Source organism: Ovis aries, chromosome 5, assembly GCF_016772045.2.
Source record: "Ovis aries strain OAR_USU_Benz2616 breed Rambouillet chromosome 5, ARS-UI_Ramb_v3.0, whole genome shotgun sequence".
Classification (NCBI taxonomy): domain Eukaryota; kingdom Metazoa; phylum Chordata; class Mammalia; order Artiodactyla; family Bovidae; genus Ovis; species Ovis aries.
The window spans coordinates 15,720,233-15,737,537 of NC_056058.1; the positions used below are offsets into that span (position 1 = coordinate 15,720,233).

At 44.1% G+C, this 17,305-nt stretch overlaps 1 long non-coding RNA gene across 1 annotated transcript; it reads right to left on the reverse strand.

Moving 5' to 3' along the window:
• Positions 1-207: 207 nt before the first annotated feature.
• On the reverse strand, positions 208-7,621 carry LOC132659870 (uncharacterized). Its single transcript, XR_009600821.1, has 2 exons — positions 5,340-7,621; positions 208-1,185 (listed from the first exon to the last, which is right to left on the reverse strand). It is a non-coding gene; the product is annotated as an uncharacterized LOC132659870 (long non-coding RNA).
• Between the last annotated feature and the right edge of the window lie 9,684 nt (positions 7,622-17,305).

Sequence of the window (17,305 nt, forward strand, 5' to 3'; positions counted from 1 at the left end):
AAATGTATAAAAACCACCCCCAACACGGTCCGGGCGCGAACCCCGCCCGGGAGTGCTTCCCATTAAAGCCTGTTAGACACTCTTTTCGGTGTCCTGGTCTTTACCTAACATCCTTCAGAAAGAAAAGAGAAATTAAGATATTTCCAGATTGTTATGCACAGAGCCCATATCTCCACACTGACCGAGAGAGCAAGTCCACCACAGTAATGCAAAGGCAAGAAGGGAGTTTATTTCTAGCGCGCTAGGGCCCAAGTCTCATCCAGCACAGTGGAATCCGACAAGAGCCCCGAACAAAGGAGTATGGCGGCTTATATACAGGCAGTTCTTTGTCTCAGTTACAGGAGTAGCTGGCGTTACATGATTAGCCAGGCAGAATGAGCGCATGTCCTGTCTCTTTCTGGTTGGTGTGTGCGGGAAGTCTTCCTAATTTGGTCAAGGAATGTTCTGTTAAGGAAACATGACTCAGGTCCTAGAGCCTGTCGTTTGGTCCCTAACATCCCCCCCTGTCCTTAGATCATATAGAGGAATCTTTCTCTCGGTCCTGAGACACAGTTTGATATTGTTGCTGAAGCACAAACAGCTGTACTGTATTTATGCGTTCTTTTTCCCAATCGGAGTATGGAGATACGGGTCCTATAAATGAGAAGTTAAGCAAGTCCCAATTTCCTACATCCCACCGTCTATACCCTGGAGTCTCCGACCCATCATTGGAAGTTACGAAGTCCCAAGATTTACAATAAGAGTCCTGTATCCCCTCACAGATCTTCCAGTTATGCCTGGGCGCACCTGGACATGCCCAGAATGCATGATTCTGGAGTTTGCCCCTCTTCCAGGGTACATTCACCACCGGCTTAAGGTCAAAGTATAAGTCTGGCCGCCAAGTATTTGGTGGATGTATTGTGGTGGTGGAGTTAAGCATCTCACATGTTAGTCCATTTTGCAGTTTCCAGGTGATTCTGACGGGTTGGTGCGGGTTCACGCTGGCAGCTTCGGAGCAGAGTAACATGGTCATCCATAAGATGGTCCAAACGAGTTGTCTTCGTCCTGTCGACGACCCCGGAGCTTCAGCCTCAGGGGAGTGGATGGGTGCAGAGATGCTTCCCATTCTTTTTTAGCGTCTTCCTGCTCTGCTGAAGTAGCTGGGCATACGTGGTTGCAATGCACCCAAGGCCCGATACCGTCGACCTTTAGGGCAGTTGGGGTGGTAAGAAGAACAACATAAGGATCCTTCCATTTGGGTTCTAGTGCCTTGGTTTGGTGCCTTTTGACCCATACCCAATCTCCTGGGCCAATGTCATGTGAGGGAATAGTTCCCTTATTTTGACCCACATGTATTTCCCGGAGCAGTTTTCAGACACGAGAGTGCACCTTGCTTAAGGCCATCAATGCCTCTTGGAACTGTCCCAACGTGGGAGGTGGTAGTTTCTCCCCTTCAAATATTGGACATACAGGTGGAGGTCTCCCATACAGAATTTCAAATGGGGTCAGATTAAGTTGATAAGGAGTATTATGCGCACGGAAGAGGGCAAAGGAAAGGAGGGTCACCCAGTCCCCGCCAGTCTCTATAGCCAATTTAGTTAAAGTTTCTTTTAGGGTCCGATTCATTCTTTCTACTTGCCCTGAGCTCTGTGGACTGTATTCACAATGTAACTTCCATTTAGTCCCCAGGGATAGGGCAAGGCTCTGAACTATTTGACTCACAAGAGCAGGTCCATTATCAGAGCCGATGGTCACCGGCAGGCCAAACCTGGGAACTATTTCCTCTAAAATCTTTTTCACCACTATCATCACAGTTTCTCCCTTTGTAGGAAAAGCCTCCACCCACCCTGAGAAGGTATCCACCAACAATAACAAGTACCGGTAACCATACTTGTCTGGCCTTACCTCGGTGAAATCTATTTCCCAGTGTTTCCCTGGTCCTTCTCCCCGATACCTCAGTCCTGCATGTTGTCCTTTTCCTGGCCTCATCTGTTGACATGCCTTACAAGCATGCGCTATGTTCTTTACAGTTGTCTGGTGCCAGGGAAATCACAGGCACGCAGTTTGAAAGAGCATCAGAGTGTTCTTTTCTCCCAGATGAGTAGACAAGTGTAAATGCTCACATAGTTGCCATCCCAACTAAGCAGGGAGTATCAAGTAGCCGTCTGAGTCTCGGTACCATCCATCTTCACCTTTTTGAAGGTTGGTGTGTTCTTGGATCCAAGCAAGGTCTGTGGATGAATACTCAGGGGTTGGGGGCAGAGTTCCCATACCTGGAGGTGGAAGTCCGATCGCCAACACAGGGGTGATGAAATCATCAGCTACTTTTCGAGCTGCCAGGTCTGCAGCACGATTCCCTCGTGCCGTGGGGCTGTCACCCTTCTGATGTCCAGGTACGTGTACTACTGACACAGCCCAAGGCATCTGTACAGGCTCTAAAAGTCTACGGATTTCAGGCAAATTTTTAATTTCTTTTCCTTCAGCTGTCAAAAACCCCCATTCCCGATATATCGGGCCCTGGATGTGTACCGTGGCAAAAGCATAGCAACTGTCAGTGAAAATAGTTATTCTTTATCCTTTGGCTCTCTCTAATGCTTGAATCAGGGCAATTAACTCTGCCTTTTGTGCTGAGGTATCTAGGGGAAGGGCCTCTGCCCATATCGTCTGTCCAGAGTCATCTACTACTGCGGCTCCCGCCCGTCTCTGTCCATCTTTCACATAACTGCTGCCATCTGTGAACCATTTTAGCTCACTGTTATCCAGTGGAGTATCAGTTAAGTCCTTTCATATTGCTGTTACCCCAGCCAGTATCTCATCACAATCATGGAGGGGGCTATTTTCCTCCAGATTGGGCAAAAGAGTGGCCGGATTTAGAGTGCAGGGCATTTGGAAATGAATCCGTGGGGTGTCAAGTAGCAAGGCCTGGTAGTGCGTCAAGCGGGCATTAGAAATCCATTTACCTGGGGGTTGCTTTAAAACTCTCTCTATGGCATGAGGAGTGTAGACCAAGAGTCTCTGTCCATAAGTCAGTTTATCAGCATCGTGGACTAAGAGCGCGGTGGCCACGATGATACGGAGGCAAGGTGGCCATCTGGCTGCCACTGGCTCCAGTCTCTTGGAAAGGTAAGCTACAGTTCGCTTCCATGGTCCCCATCTCTGTGTTAGTACCCCTTTTCTTATCCCCCGCTTTTCATCTACAAATAATTGGAAAGGCTTAGATGGATCAGGGCGGGCAAGGGCCGGAGCTTCTAGCAAGGCTTGCCTGAGCTCTTGGAAGGCCTTTTTCATTGGCTCAGTCCATTTCCAGTCTTTGTTTTCTTTGGTCCCTTCATACAGGGGCCTGGCCTTTTCTGCAAACCCCAAGATCCATAACCGGCAATATCCCACAGTTCCCAGAAATTCTCTCACTTGTCTAGGGTTAGCCGGCTCAGGGATCTGGAGGATGGTTTCTTTCATAGCCTGTGTTAGCCACCTCTGGCCCTGTTTTATCTTATAACCGAGGTATGTAACCTCTTGCTTGGCAATCTGGGCCTTTTTGGCACTGGCCCTGTAACCTAAAGTCCCCAAGGTTTGGAGAAGGTCACCTGTTGCCTCTTGGCACTCTTTCTCTGTAGCCGCTGCCAGCATAAGGTCATCAACATATTGTAATAAAACAATGGTAGGGTGTTCAACCCGATACTCATGGAGGTCTTCATCTAGGGCCTCATTAAATAACATGGGCAAGTTTTTGAAACCCTGTGGTAAGCGAGTCCATGTCAGCTGCACAGCGGTCTGACCACCGTCTTCCTGCCATTCGAAGGCAAAGATCTCTTGGCTTGCGGGGGCAAGAGGCAAACTGAAAAAGGCATCTTTTAAATCTAAAACAGTATACCCAATGTAGTTTGGAGGCAAGTTGCTTAGCAATGTATAAGGGTTAGGAACTGTAGGATGAATATCACTCACCCATTTGTTGACTTCTCGTAGATCTTGAACCAGTCTAAAATCAGTTCCCCCAGACTTTTTCACAGGCAACAGGGGAGTGTTCCATGGGGACCGGCACCTTTTCAGGACCCCAGCGTCTATGAGGTGTTGTATATGAGGAGTAATTCCTCATCGAGCCTCTTGACTCATGGGATACTGCCGTACCCTCACCGGGGAAGCACTGGCTTTCAGTTCCACAGTGATAGGGGGCCTCTGTTTGGCCAGTCCCATTCCTGCTGTTTCAGCCCAGGCCTGAGGGTATCTTTGAACCCATGGTTGTACTTCGGGGCTTATTGTCGTTGAGGCCTCTGGCAAGTAGAGTCTGTATTCATCTTTTAATGCCAGAGACAGGACCTGAAGAGGATGCCCGGTCCCATCTAAAACCGACACTTGTCCGTGGTCGAAATGAATTTGGGCATTCACTTTAGACAGTAAATCCCTTCCCAACAAGGGCGCTGGACACTCAGGTATCACCAGAAAAGAATGGGTTACCTGGTGGGCCCCCAAGTTCACATGCCGTTTTGTAGTCCATCCATATCGTTTAGTCCCAGTTGCTCTCTGCACCCAGCTACTTTTCTTAGACATGGGTCCCATCTTTTTGGTTTAAGACTATTGGGCTCCCGTGTCCACCATGAAGCCAACCAGTTTCCTCTCCACATTTATAGTTACCCAGGACTCGGGGAGGGCCTTTGAGCCCTGACCCCCCTAGTCGCTATCCTCACCCGCATAGAGGATATGACTGTCTGGAGAGGGAGTCTCATTCTTGGGGTTCTTGGGCCCCTCTTTTAGATTTTTCTTGGGGCATTTATCTTTCCAATGTCCAAACTCTTTACAAAACGCACATTGGTTTTCCTCAAGCTTACGCCTTGTCGTTTTTCCTTCAGTTTTTGAGTCCAATTTTTCCCCTTTTTGGAACCTGTTTTTGTTTTCAACCCCAGCAAAAAATATCTGGGCCAGCTCTTTTTTATTTTTACGGTTTTCTTCAGCTCTAAATTCTTTCTTCTCTTCTAATGTGGTCCTCTCTCTCTTCTGGGGTCTCTCTATGATTAAAAACTCTCTCGGAAAAATTAAAAAAAAATTTAAAAAAAACCTCTCTCGGCTGCCCTCACTAGATCTTGCAAGGATTGTTCACTTAACCTCTCTATCTTTTGTAACTTTCTTCTAATATCGGGGGCTGCTTGATTTACAAATGCTAACATAACTGCCGCTCGTGACTCATCTGCCTGTGGGTCCATAGGGGTATACTGTCTAAAAGCTTCCATTATCCTTTCAAGGAAGGCTGCTGGGCTCTCATTTGGCTCCTGCCTCACTGAATTTATTTTGGCCAAATTAGTTGGCTTCCTGGCGGCCACTCTAAGGCCGGCCATGAGTCTGGCGGTACACTCGGAGATGCTCCCTACCTTCAGCGCATTCGAAGTCCCAGTTGGGTCGCACCAGGGAGAACCCCTCCTCAATGAGGTTAGGCTGTATTGTGGGCCTCCCATCCACCTCTGGCACATTCTTCCGAGCTTCTGACAGGATCCGCTCACGCTCCTCTGTAGTGAAAAGCACCTATAACAGTTGCTGACAATCATCCCAAGTGGGATTGTGAGTAAAAAGGATAGACTCTAAAAGATCAATAAGACCCTGTGGTTTTTCAGAGAAGGAGGGAGTCTGGGTTTTCCAATTGTACAAATCACTAGTGGAGAAGGGCCAATACTGATATGTCCGCTCTCCACCCTCTCTGGCTGGCCCCGCCTGGACCAGAAACGCGTGAATGGTGGAGGAGGGGACTTCTAGGTCTTCTTCTTCCACTACGCTGGCCATTTCCCTTGTTCTTCCCCGACTTCCCTGGGCGGAGCCCCCTTCTCTGGGAGGAGCTGAAGGCTCGGTTCTCCTCCTGGCTTCTCCCAATGAAACCTGTGGAACCTGTGGAAGCAAGGGCGGATGTGGATCCGCATATGGGGATGGGAACAATTCAGTCTCCAGATCTATCAGATTAGGATACAGAGAAGATTCCTGGAAGACCGGCTTTAGTCAATTCTCATCCTTTTTTCCTTCATTTTCTTTGGAAGCCTTCATGACTAGCACCTGTGGGCTTGGCAAGGTTGGAGTTGGGGAAGAGGGACGGGGAGGTTTAGGAGGTTTAGAAGGAGCGAGAACAAATGGTTTAAGCCATTCCGGTGGGTTTCTCACTAGATCCTGCCAGACCAGAATGTAGGGAGTCTGATCTGGGTGCCCGGCAGGACTAGGAGTAAGCACCCTCTCTAACTGCCTGGATAATTTGGGGATTGAAGGTTCCCTCTTGTGGCCATCCGACGTCAAAGGTGGGCCACTCGGTGGAACAGAAAGTCACCAGTTTGCTCTTCTTCACCAGTAGCGAAAGATTCTGAGCTCTAGACTTGAAATCAGAGAAGTGGTCAGTCATCAGAGATAGCGGAGTAGAAGTAGTCTGCCCCATGGGTACAGAGAACACGAACAACAACGAGACTCACACGGACAGTGCCGGCACACAGAGACACAGAAACGACACAACAAACAGATTCCAACTCTCAATATTACTTTCAGTCCTCTTTACAGCACTAGAAACCCCTTTTCTACTTGCAAGTGTCTTACCGTCAGGACGTCCTCAGTGCCAGCTGCCCTCCCGGTACGCTACCGGGGACTCGGCCTCACGCTGGACTTGCCTCTGCACTCTACACCCAGATACCTCCCCAATACGATACTGGGCCCCAGACTTAATCTGGGTTTCTGCAACGTTAGCACCGGTGCTCAGAGCTCTTATCTCCTAACGAGGTTACTCCCTTCTACCAGGAGAGTTGTCCTCCCCGGTGGGACAGAGATCCCGGATGAGCCCCCAAATGTTATGCACCGAGCCCGTATCTCCACACCGACCAAGAGAGCAAGTCCACCACAGTAATGCAAAGGCAAGAAGGGAGTTTATTTCTAGCACGCTAGGGCCCAAGTCTCATCCAGCACAGTGGAATCCGACAAGAGCCCCGAACAAAGGAGTATGGCGGCTTATATACAGGCAGTTCTTTGTCTCAGTTATAGGAGTAGCTGGCGTTACATGATTAGCCAGGCAGGATGAGCGCATGTCCTGTCTCTTTCTGGTTGGTGTGTGCGGGAAGTCTTCCTAATTTGGTCAAGGAATGTTCTGTTAAGGAAACATGACTCAGGTCCTAGAGCCTGTCATTTGGTCCCTAACACAGATAAACAACAGCTGAGAAAATTCACTACCAGTAGCCCTGCCATAAATGTTAAAGGAAGCTCTTGGAGCTGAACGAAGGCACATGAGATAGTAACTGGAAGCCATAAGAAGAGATAAACACCAGCAAAGGTAACTACTTAGGTAAAGGTAGAAGCCAATGTTATCATTTTGGTTCATTTGTTGTTGTTTAGTAGCTAGGTCATGTCCGACTTTTTTTCACGGGACACCATGGACTGTAGCCCGCCAGGCTCCTCTGTCTGCAGAATTTCCCAGCCAAGAATACTGGAGTGGGTTGTCATTTCCTTCTCCAGAGGATCTTCCTGACCCAGGGATCGAACCCATGGCTCCTGCATTGCCGGCTGATTCTTTACCACTCGGCAAACAGGGAAGGGCATTTTGGTTCATAACTCCTCCTTTTTTATATATTATTTAAAAGGCAAATGCACCAAACAATCATCATAAACCTATTTTAAAGGGAACACAAAGTATGAAGATGCAGCCTGTGATACTAACAATATAAAGCGGACTGGCACGCCTGAGACGAGGCCGCTCTCCAGGCTGTGCACCATGAAGGCCCCACCTGGCAGCGCGGCCATGCCTCACAGCCGCCAACGTGACCTGCATCCACACCGCACCACCGGCTCCAGCGACAACCCCCACGTGCCAAGACCCAGGCCGCAGCTGTTCTGCCAGCACCTTAAGCATCAGCGACCATCGCAGTCTCATGGAGTCCGCAGGCACCGACTAAAGCCGCCACCATTCTGCCACGCTGCAGCTTTCTCTCCAACTTTGATGGACAGTGAGGTCGGTCTGCGGCCACCAATCAGGGGTGTGTTGATTGGAGTCAACCAATAGTCGGCGTCGGGAGGCAGGGCCACTAGGCTGGAAGGATAGTACCCCAGGAGAGCACCCAGGTAAATCAAATAAATGCCCCCAAGCTGGGAATGAATGGATGAAATAAAAGGGGAAAAAATAAATGACAAAGGGAGATTTTAAAAAAGCTCCCTCTTGGAAATTCCCCGGCAGTCCCGTCATTAGGACCCTGAACTTCCATTGCAAAGGCCACAGGTTCAATCTCTGGTTAGGGAACTACGATCCCACAAGCTAGGTGGGACATGGCCAAAAGAAACTTCCTGTTTCCAGGAACCTCAATTTTTGGTGTGCATGCGAATCACCTAGAGAATGTAAGTGTTCATCTTTAGGTCGCGTTACCTAGTATGCTTCTCTGAGGCTGGGAAATACTAGCAAATACTAAAATGAATAGTGGCGATGCTGAGCCCTTGTTTATTGAGAACGATGGAGAATTGAGTAGAGAGGTAAGGCTAGAAAGAGCGACAGGGACAGCCGATAAAATTGCCCTTTCTTTTTTTACTATTTTTATTTATTATACTTTAACAACATAAAATAATTTTAAAATTGATAAGATATATCAAACTTCCCTGGTGGTCCAGTGGCTAAGGCTCTGCACTCAGTGCAGGGAGCACCGTTTCAATCCCTGGTCCAAAGAGATCCCAATGCCTGAAGGGCACCTAAGCCCCTGGCCACAGCTACTGAATCCCGAAGGCCACAGAGCCTATGCCTGACAACAAGAGACGGTTCCTCAAAGACAAGCCAAGATAAGTCAACTAGAGAGTAGCTACAGTTCCCTACAAGTAGAGAAACCCCACCGACAGTAATGAAGACCCAGCACAGCCATAAATGGATACATAAAATTTTAAAAGTTAGTAAGATATATTACTATAATTCTTCACAAAAGAAATGTTCATTGTAGAATATTTAGAAAAGGAAATCTAGTATAAGAAAAAAATAATAGTGAAAATCACAGAGATATCTATCCACTGTTAATGTTTGAATGTATTAGCATCCAGTCTTTAAAATATATTCAGGTGTATCTATATTTTTATACACAAATTGTTTGTATATTGCTTTCACTTAATAATAATAATACATATATTTCCATATCAACAAAAAAGAGGGGTAGTGACAGGAATGTATAAGAGCAAAATGTTTTCATACTACTGAAAATGTTAGTACTATTAAAACTAAGTTGTTTTAAGCTTGCTGTGTTAATTGCAACCCCCAAGACAACCACTAAGAGAATAATTTTTGAAAACAAAAGAAAGACGAAAAAGAAGGGCAGTCAAAAATGGTACACTTCAAAAAGTCAGTAATACCAAAACCAGGCAGTAACGGAGAAAATGAGCAACAAAACATACACAGAAAACAAACAGGCAAATTGTAGCAGGAAATTCTTACATATGAATAATTGTTTTAAAAGCAAATGGATTAGGGACTTCCCTGGTCTAGTGGCTAAGACTCCCAACGCAGGGGGCCCAGGTCCCATTCTTAGTCAGAAAACTAAATCATTCTTAGTCAGGAAACTAGGGAACCACACGCTGTAACTACCAGTTCACATGCTACAACTAAAAAAAAAAAAAATCCCGTATGCCACCACTAAGACCTGGCACAGCCCAATAAATAAATAATAAAATAAAAGTAAACGGATTAAATTTTCTTAAAAGGCAGAGGTTGGGATATTGAATAAAGAAACATGGTTCATCTGTCCACACGAGAGTTACTTTAGCTACAAAGACACAGACAGGTTGAGTGTAAAAAGATAGAAAAAGATGTTTCATCTAAGTCGTACCAAAGGAGAGCTGGAGAGGCTATATTATTGTCAGACAAAATAGACTTTAAAGTTTAAAAAAATCACAAAGCACAAAGAATGTTACATATTGGTGAAGGTTCAATGTGGTAAGAAGATACGACAATTATAAGCATATACATACCTAACAGAAACAAGACCAGGAGCTGACTGTGGCTCAGATCATGAACCCCTTATTGCAAAATTCAGACTTAAATCGAAGAAAGTAGGGAAAACCACTAGACCATTCAAGTATGACCTGAATCAAATCCCTTATGATTACACAGTGGAACTGACATATAGGTTCAGGGATCAGATCTGATAGACAGAGTGCCTGAAGAACTATGGACAGAGGTTTGTGACATTGTACAGGAGGCAGTTATCAAGAACATCCCTAAGAAAAAGAAATACAAAAAGGCAAAATGGTTGTCTGAGGAGGCCTTACAAATAGCTGAGAAAAGAAGAGAGGCTAAAGGCAAAGGAGAAAAGCAAACATATACCCATTTGAATGCAGAGTTCCAAAGAATAGCAAGGAGAGACAAGAAAGCCTTCCTCAGTGAACAATGTAAAGAAACAGAGGAAACCAATAGAATAGGAAAGACTGGAGATCCCTTCAAGATAATTAGAGATGCCAAGGGAACATATCATGCAAAGATGGGCTCAGTAAATGAGAGAAATGGTATGGACCTAACAGAAGCAGAAGATATTAAGAGGTGGCAAAAATACACAGAGGAACGGTACAAAAAAGATCTTCACGACCCAGATAATCACGATGGTGTGATCTCTCATCTAGAGCCAGACATCTTGGAATGTGAAGTCAAGTGGGCCTTAGAAAGCATCGCTATGAATAAAGATAGTGGAGGTGATGGAATTCCAGTTGAGCTATTTCAAATCCTAGAAGACGATGCTGTGAAAGTGCTGCATTCAGTATGCCAACAAATTTGGAAAACTCAGCAGTGGCCACAGGACTGGAAAAGGTCAGTTTCCATTTCAATCCCAAAGAAAGGCAATGCCAAAGAATGTTCAAACTACAGCACAATGGCACTCATCTCACACGCTGGCAAAGTAATGCTCAAAATTCTCCAAGCCAGGCTTTAACAGTATATGTACCGTGAACTTCTAGATGTTCAAGTTGGGTTTAGAAAAGGCAGAGGAGCCAGAGATCAAATTGCCAACATCCACTGGATCATTGAAAAAGCAAGAGAGTTCCAGAAATAAAACATCTACTTCTGCTTTATTGATTATGCCAAAGCCTTTGACTGTGTGGGTCACTACAAACTGGAAAATTCTTCAAGAGATGGGAATACCAGACCACCTGACCTGCCTCCTGAGAAATCTGTATGCATGTCAAGAGGCAACAGTTAGAACCAGACATGGAACAACAGACTGCTTCCAAACTAGGAAAGTACACCAAGGCTGTATATGGTCACCTGCTTATTTAACTTATATGCAGAGTACATCATGCAAAATTCCAGGCTGGATGAAGCACAAGCTGGAATCAATATTGCTGGGAGAAATATCAATAATCTCAGACATGCAGATGACACCACCCTTATGGCAGAAAGCAAAGAAAAACTAAAGAGCCTCTTGATGAAAGTGAAAGAGGAGAGTGAAAAAGCTGGCTTAAAACTCAACATTCAAAAAATGAAGGTCATGGCATTCAGTCCCATAACTTCATGGCAAATAGATGGGGAAACAATGGAAACAGTGATAGATTTTATTTTCTTGGGCTCCAAAATCACTGTCGATGGTGACTGCTGCCATGAAATTAAAAGACGTTTGATCCTTGGAAGAAAAGCTATGTCCAACCTAGACAGCATATTACAAAAGCAGAGATATTACTTTGCCAACAAAGGTCCATCTAGTCAAAGCTATGATTTTTCACATATAGATGTGAGAGGTGGACTATAAAGAAAGCTGAGCACCGAAGAACTGATTCTTTTGAACTGTGGTGTTGGAGAAGACTCTTGAGAGTCCCTTGGACTACAAGGAGATATAACCAGTCCATCCTAAAGGAAATCAGTTCTGAATATTCTTTGGAAGGACTGATGCTGAAGCTGAAACTCCAATACTTTGGCCACCTGATGCAAGAACTGACTCATTGGAAAAGACCCTGATGCTGGGGAAGATTGAAGGCAGGAGGAGAAGGGGACAACAGAGGATGAGATGGTTGGATGGCATCACCTACTTGATGGACATGAGTTTGAGCAAGCTCTGGGAGTTGGTGATGGACAGGGAAGCCTGATGTGCTGCAGTCCATGAGGCCTCAAAGAGTTGGACACAACTGAGAAACACACAAACACACACACACACATTATTGATTTTGCAAAAATAAAAAGGGTTATAAGAGAATACTATGGATAGTTCTGGGCTTCCCAGGTGGTGCTAGTGGTAAAGAACCCCTTTGCCAACACAGGAGACATAGGAGACATGGGTTTGATCCCTGGGTCAGGAAGATCACCTGGAGGAGGGCATGGCAACCTGCTCCAGTATTCTTGCTTGGAGGATCCCATGGGCAGAGGAGCCTGGTGGGCTATAGTCCATAGGGTCAAAAAGGGTTGGACATGACTGAGGTAACTTAGCACTCACACACGAATAGCTCTATGCCAACAAACTTAATAACCTAGATGAAATGGACAGATGCTTAGAAATATACAACCTACCAAAACTGACTCAAGATGAAATAGAAAATTTCATAGAAATCTTGAATAGACCTATAATAAGGAAGGAGATTTAATCACTAATCCAAAATCTCTGGACAAAGAAAAGCCCAGATTGGATGATTTCAGTGGTGAATTTTATCCAACATTTAATGAAAAATTAACACCAATCTCTCCCAAACTTTTCCCAAAAAAATATTGAAAAGGAGGGAACACTTTCAAACTCATTCTGAGGGAGTCCGGGTTTGGTTCCTAGTTAGGGAACAAGACCCCACGTGTGGCAACTAGAGATCCCGCATGCCACAACAAATGCTGTAAGATCCTGAAAACCACAGCTAAGCCTGATGCAGCCAAATGAAGAAAAATAAAATAATTAAATATTTTTAAATAAAAATATAAAATAGTAGCAAACGATATAGAATATCGGTAGCATATTGAAAGGTGCTTCCCGGGTGGCTCCGTGGTAAGGAATTCACCTACAGTGCTAGGGATGCAGGTTGTATCCTTGGGTGGCAAAGATCCCCTGGAGAAGGACATGGCAACCCACTCCAGTATTCTTGCTTGGGAAATCCCAAGGACAGAGGAGTCTGGTGGGCTACAGTCCATGGGGTTGCAAAGAGTTAGACACAACTTAGCAACTGAATAACAGCAGCAGGCATATTAAAAGGATTACACAATATGACCAAGAGAGATTCATTTTCAGGGTGGAAGAATGGTGTGGCCTATAAAAATCAATCAGTGCAATACACCACATTTTTTTTTAATAAGGGAAAAAGACACATTATCACCCCCATTGATGCAAAAAAAGCTTTTGACAAAATCCAACACACTTCATGATAAAAACACTCAATAAACAGGGAATACAAGAGGACATCCTTAACATGATAAAGGCCACATATGAAAAGCTCACAGCTAATATCATACTTAATGATGAATGACTGAAAGCTTTTCCTGTAAGATCAGGAAGAAGACAATTACAATTTACCAATTCTATTCAACATAGTACTGCAAGTTCTAGGCAGAACAGGTAGGTAAGAAAATGATATAAAAACCATCCAAATTGAAAAAGAAGTAAAATTATCTCCATTTACAAGTGAAGTAATTTTATATTTAGAAAAACCTTTTAAATACATTTTTTAAAGTTAGAGGTAATAAAATGAATTCAGCAAATTGAAGGATATAAGATCAACATGTACATTGGTTGTATTTCTATATAATAGCAATTTACCACCCAAAAAGGAAATTTAAAAATCAATTCCACTTACAACAGTTTCAAAAAGAATGAAATATTTAGGAATAAATCTAACCAAGGGGAAGAAAACTGGAAGCTATAAAACACTGTTTAAGAAAATTAAGGAAGACCTAAATAAATGGAAATACATCTCATGTTCATGGATGGAAAATTTTAAATTGTTAAGGTGGCAATAGTACCCAAAATGATCTGTATATTCTGTGCAATCCCTGTCAAAAATTTGTGCAGGCATAGAAAACTGGAATTCATATGGAATCTCAAGGAACTCCAAATGCCCAAAACTATCTTGAAAAAGAGCTGTAGGATTCACATGTTCTGATTTTAAAATGTACCACAAAGCTACTGTAAGTAAACCAGTGGGGATACTGACATAAGAATAGACATATAGACCAAAGAAATAGAAGAGTGAAAAACTAGAAATAAACTCTCATATGTATGGTCAACTGATTTTAGATAAGGATGCCAAGACCATTGAACGGGGGAAAGAACAGTCTTTTCATCAAATGGCACTGGGCAAACTGAATATCCACATGCAAAAGAATTAAGTTGGACTGTTAACTTATAGCATATCCAAAAACTAGTTCAAAATGGATCAAATACCTAAACTTAATTAAGACTATAAAAATCTTAGAAGGAAGCAAAGGGGAAATTATTTGTGGCATTAGATTTGGCCATGATTTCTTCTTTTCCTTTTAATGACTTTACTAACATATAAGTCACATATCTTTGGGCACTTCCTTATGTTGGGGCCCTGGTGTGAGAAGCAGCCAATGACTGGTCACGTTCAAAAATTCTTTATTAAACTCGCTATTCAGGGGATGGAGGTCACACGCATCTCTAGTCAGGCTGTGGTAGTTTGGTTACTCTTGGTTTACACAAAATCTGGAAGGAAATTGAAGCACTGAGAACATGGAAAGAAGCTACACCTACATAGCAGGCAAATGAAGCGATCCTAGCTACCCACTCCAGTGTGGACAGATGTCAAAAAAACATGGCTGAGCAAAAGTTTGGGGGTCAAGGTTGCCCTCTTCACATTGTACTGGTTGCCCAGGCACCTTCCTTATAAAGAGGTCTGACAATGACTCCTGATCAGCATAGTCATCCATACATCAGGGAGCAGGGGAAATCTTCAAAGCTTCTCTCTACTCCGGCTCAATAATCATACTTTCCCTCTGTCCCTTACCTTTCCCTCCTCCGTATCTTCGGTCTGTAGAAGGCACCAACCTTTTGTTTAGGGTTCTGGTAGTCATGAGATGACCCCCAGGTTTGTGCTTTTCCAGCTGACTCTTCACTGGCACACCATTCCTGGAGAACCTAGAACAGAAGAAGATCAGTGCTTTCTGCTTCTTGTCTGCTCTGTCTCACCACATAAATGATCAAGCCTTAACTGTTACTTTCATTTTAACTCATCTTAATGGGCTCCTTGGCATGAAGTGATGGGGCCGGATGCCATGATATTAGTTTTTTGAATGCTGAGTTTTAAACCAGTTTTTTCACTCTCCTCTTTCACCTTCATCAAGAGGCTCTTTAGTTCCTCTTCGCTTTCTGCCATTAGGGTAGTGTCATCTGCATTTGGGGGGAAAATGGAAACAGTGATGGTCTTTATTTTCTTGAGCTCCAAAATCACTGTGGACAGTGACTGGATCCATGAAACAGAAAGACTCTTGCTCCTTGGAAGAAAAACTATGACAAACCTAGACAGCATATTAAAAAGCAGAGACATCACTCTACCGACAAAGGTCATATAGTCAAATCTATGGTTTTTCCAGTAGTCATGTATGGATGTAAGAGTTGGACCATAGAGAAGGCTGATGCTGAAGAATTGATGCTTTCAAACTGTGGTGCTGGAGAATACTCTTGAGAGTCCCTTGGATTACAGGAAGATCAAACCAGTCAGTCCTAAAGGAAATCAACCCTGAATATTCATTAGAAGGACAGATGCTGAAGTTGAAGCCCCAAAACTTTGGCCACCTGGTGTGAACAGCCGACTCATTGGAAAACACCCTGATGCTGGGAAAGAATGAAAGCTGGAAGACAAGGCAGCAACAGAGGATGACATGGTTGGATGGCATCACTGACTCAGCGGACAGGAGTTTGAGCAAACTCTGGGAGATGCTGAAGGACAGGGAAGCCTGGCGTACTGCAGGCCTCGGGGTCGCAAAGACTCGGAAATGACTGAGTGACTAAACACCATCACCACCAACAACAAATGGGTTACTTGGACAACACCTGGCAGCTCAGCTCTCTCCAGCTCATTTGAACTGTTGAATTGGACTTGTGCTTTTCAATCACCTTCTTGTAACCTTGTTGAATGCCAAACATCACACATAAAAAATTAGGCAAAATATGAGTCCCTGGAAGATATAACCACTCATCTCCAGAGAGGATTGTTTTTTCCTTTTTTTTTTTTTAAAGCGGCTAAACTGGAGCCCCTAGCTTTTCCAGATCTCTTTAATTCACCGAGAAAGAAAGAGAAGTCACTCAGTCGTGTCCAACTCTTTGCGACCCCATGGACTGCAGCTGACCAGGCTCCTCCGTCCATGGGATTTTCCAGATAAGATTACTGGAGTGGGTTGCCATTTCCTTCTCCAGGGAATCTTCCCAATCCAGGGATTGAAACTGGGTCTTCTGCACTGCAGACAGACTCTTTACCATCTGAGTCACCAGGGAAGCCCTTTAATTCACCCAGGGATTGAGTTAATCTGATCCTGGAGCCATTAATCCCTGTGAGAACTGAGTTTTGCTCACTCTACTAAATGCCTCAGGGGTTCCCCAGGGCCCCTTCTCCTCAGTGGACCTAAACTCATTTTTTTTTTGTCTCTCCAGTTTCCGAAGTCTGTCGAAAGCTCCACTTCCCCCACCTGTGGGTCATCCCTTAACATAACGTATTGATCAACCCCCATGTGAAAAGCAGGTGCAAACCTCTGAATCTCATGCTGCATCTTGGCTCTGCAACTTTTCTCAGTCTTGCTGGTCCTCCCAATGTATCCAAACAGATTCTTTTCATATATGTTATTTAGGTTTTCTAGCTGCTCAGATGGGCAGGGTGGGGAGGGGGAGTAGGAGAGACCACAGGCTCCAAACTTTGAAAACAGAATGTGCCATTTAAAAAAAAAATTACAAAAACCATCACAATATTGTAAAGTAATTATCCTCCAATTAAAATGAATAATTAATTTAAAAAATAAAAATCATCTAAGAATAAAAGAAAAGAAAAAAAAAAAGAGCTGCAGGAAGAAATGTGAGAACCTCACACCTCAGTATTTTGACTCCCAAACTAGAAGCTCAATATTTCCCCTAAAAATTCTTTCTCAGATTTGTTTTGGGGTCCACAGGGAAGGAAGAGTCTTACAGTCACAAGTCAACTTTAAATGACTATTACATTTGAAAAAGATCGAAATGTACCTTTTGGGGGGGAAAAGGGGGAAGCCTCAGTGTTCATTCAAAAAAACCAAAGAAATTCCACATGCATTTTATGTCCTAGTGAATTGTGTAAACTTTATTTTTGCTGAAGATCGTATGTTTAATCAATCTTATGTTCTCATACCACTTCTTGAGAAGGAGGCTCAATTGGAAATTGTATCATTTCCTTCCTAATGAAGGCCAAGTGCTTAGTTAAA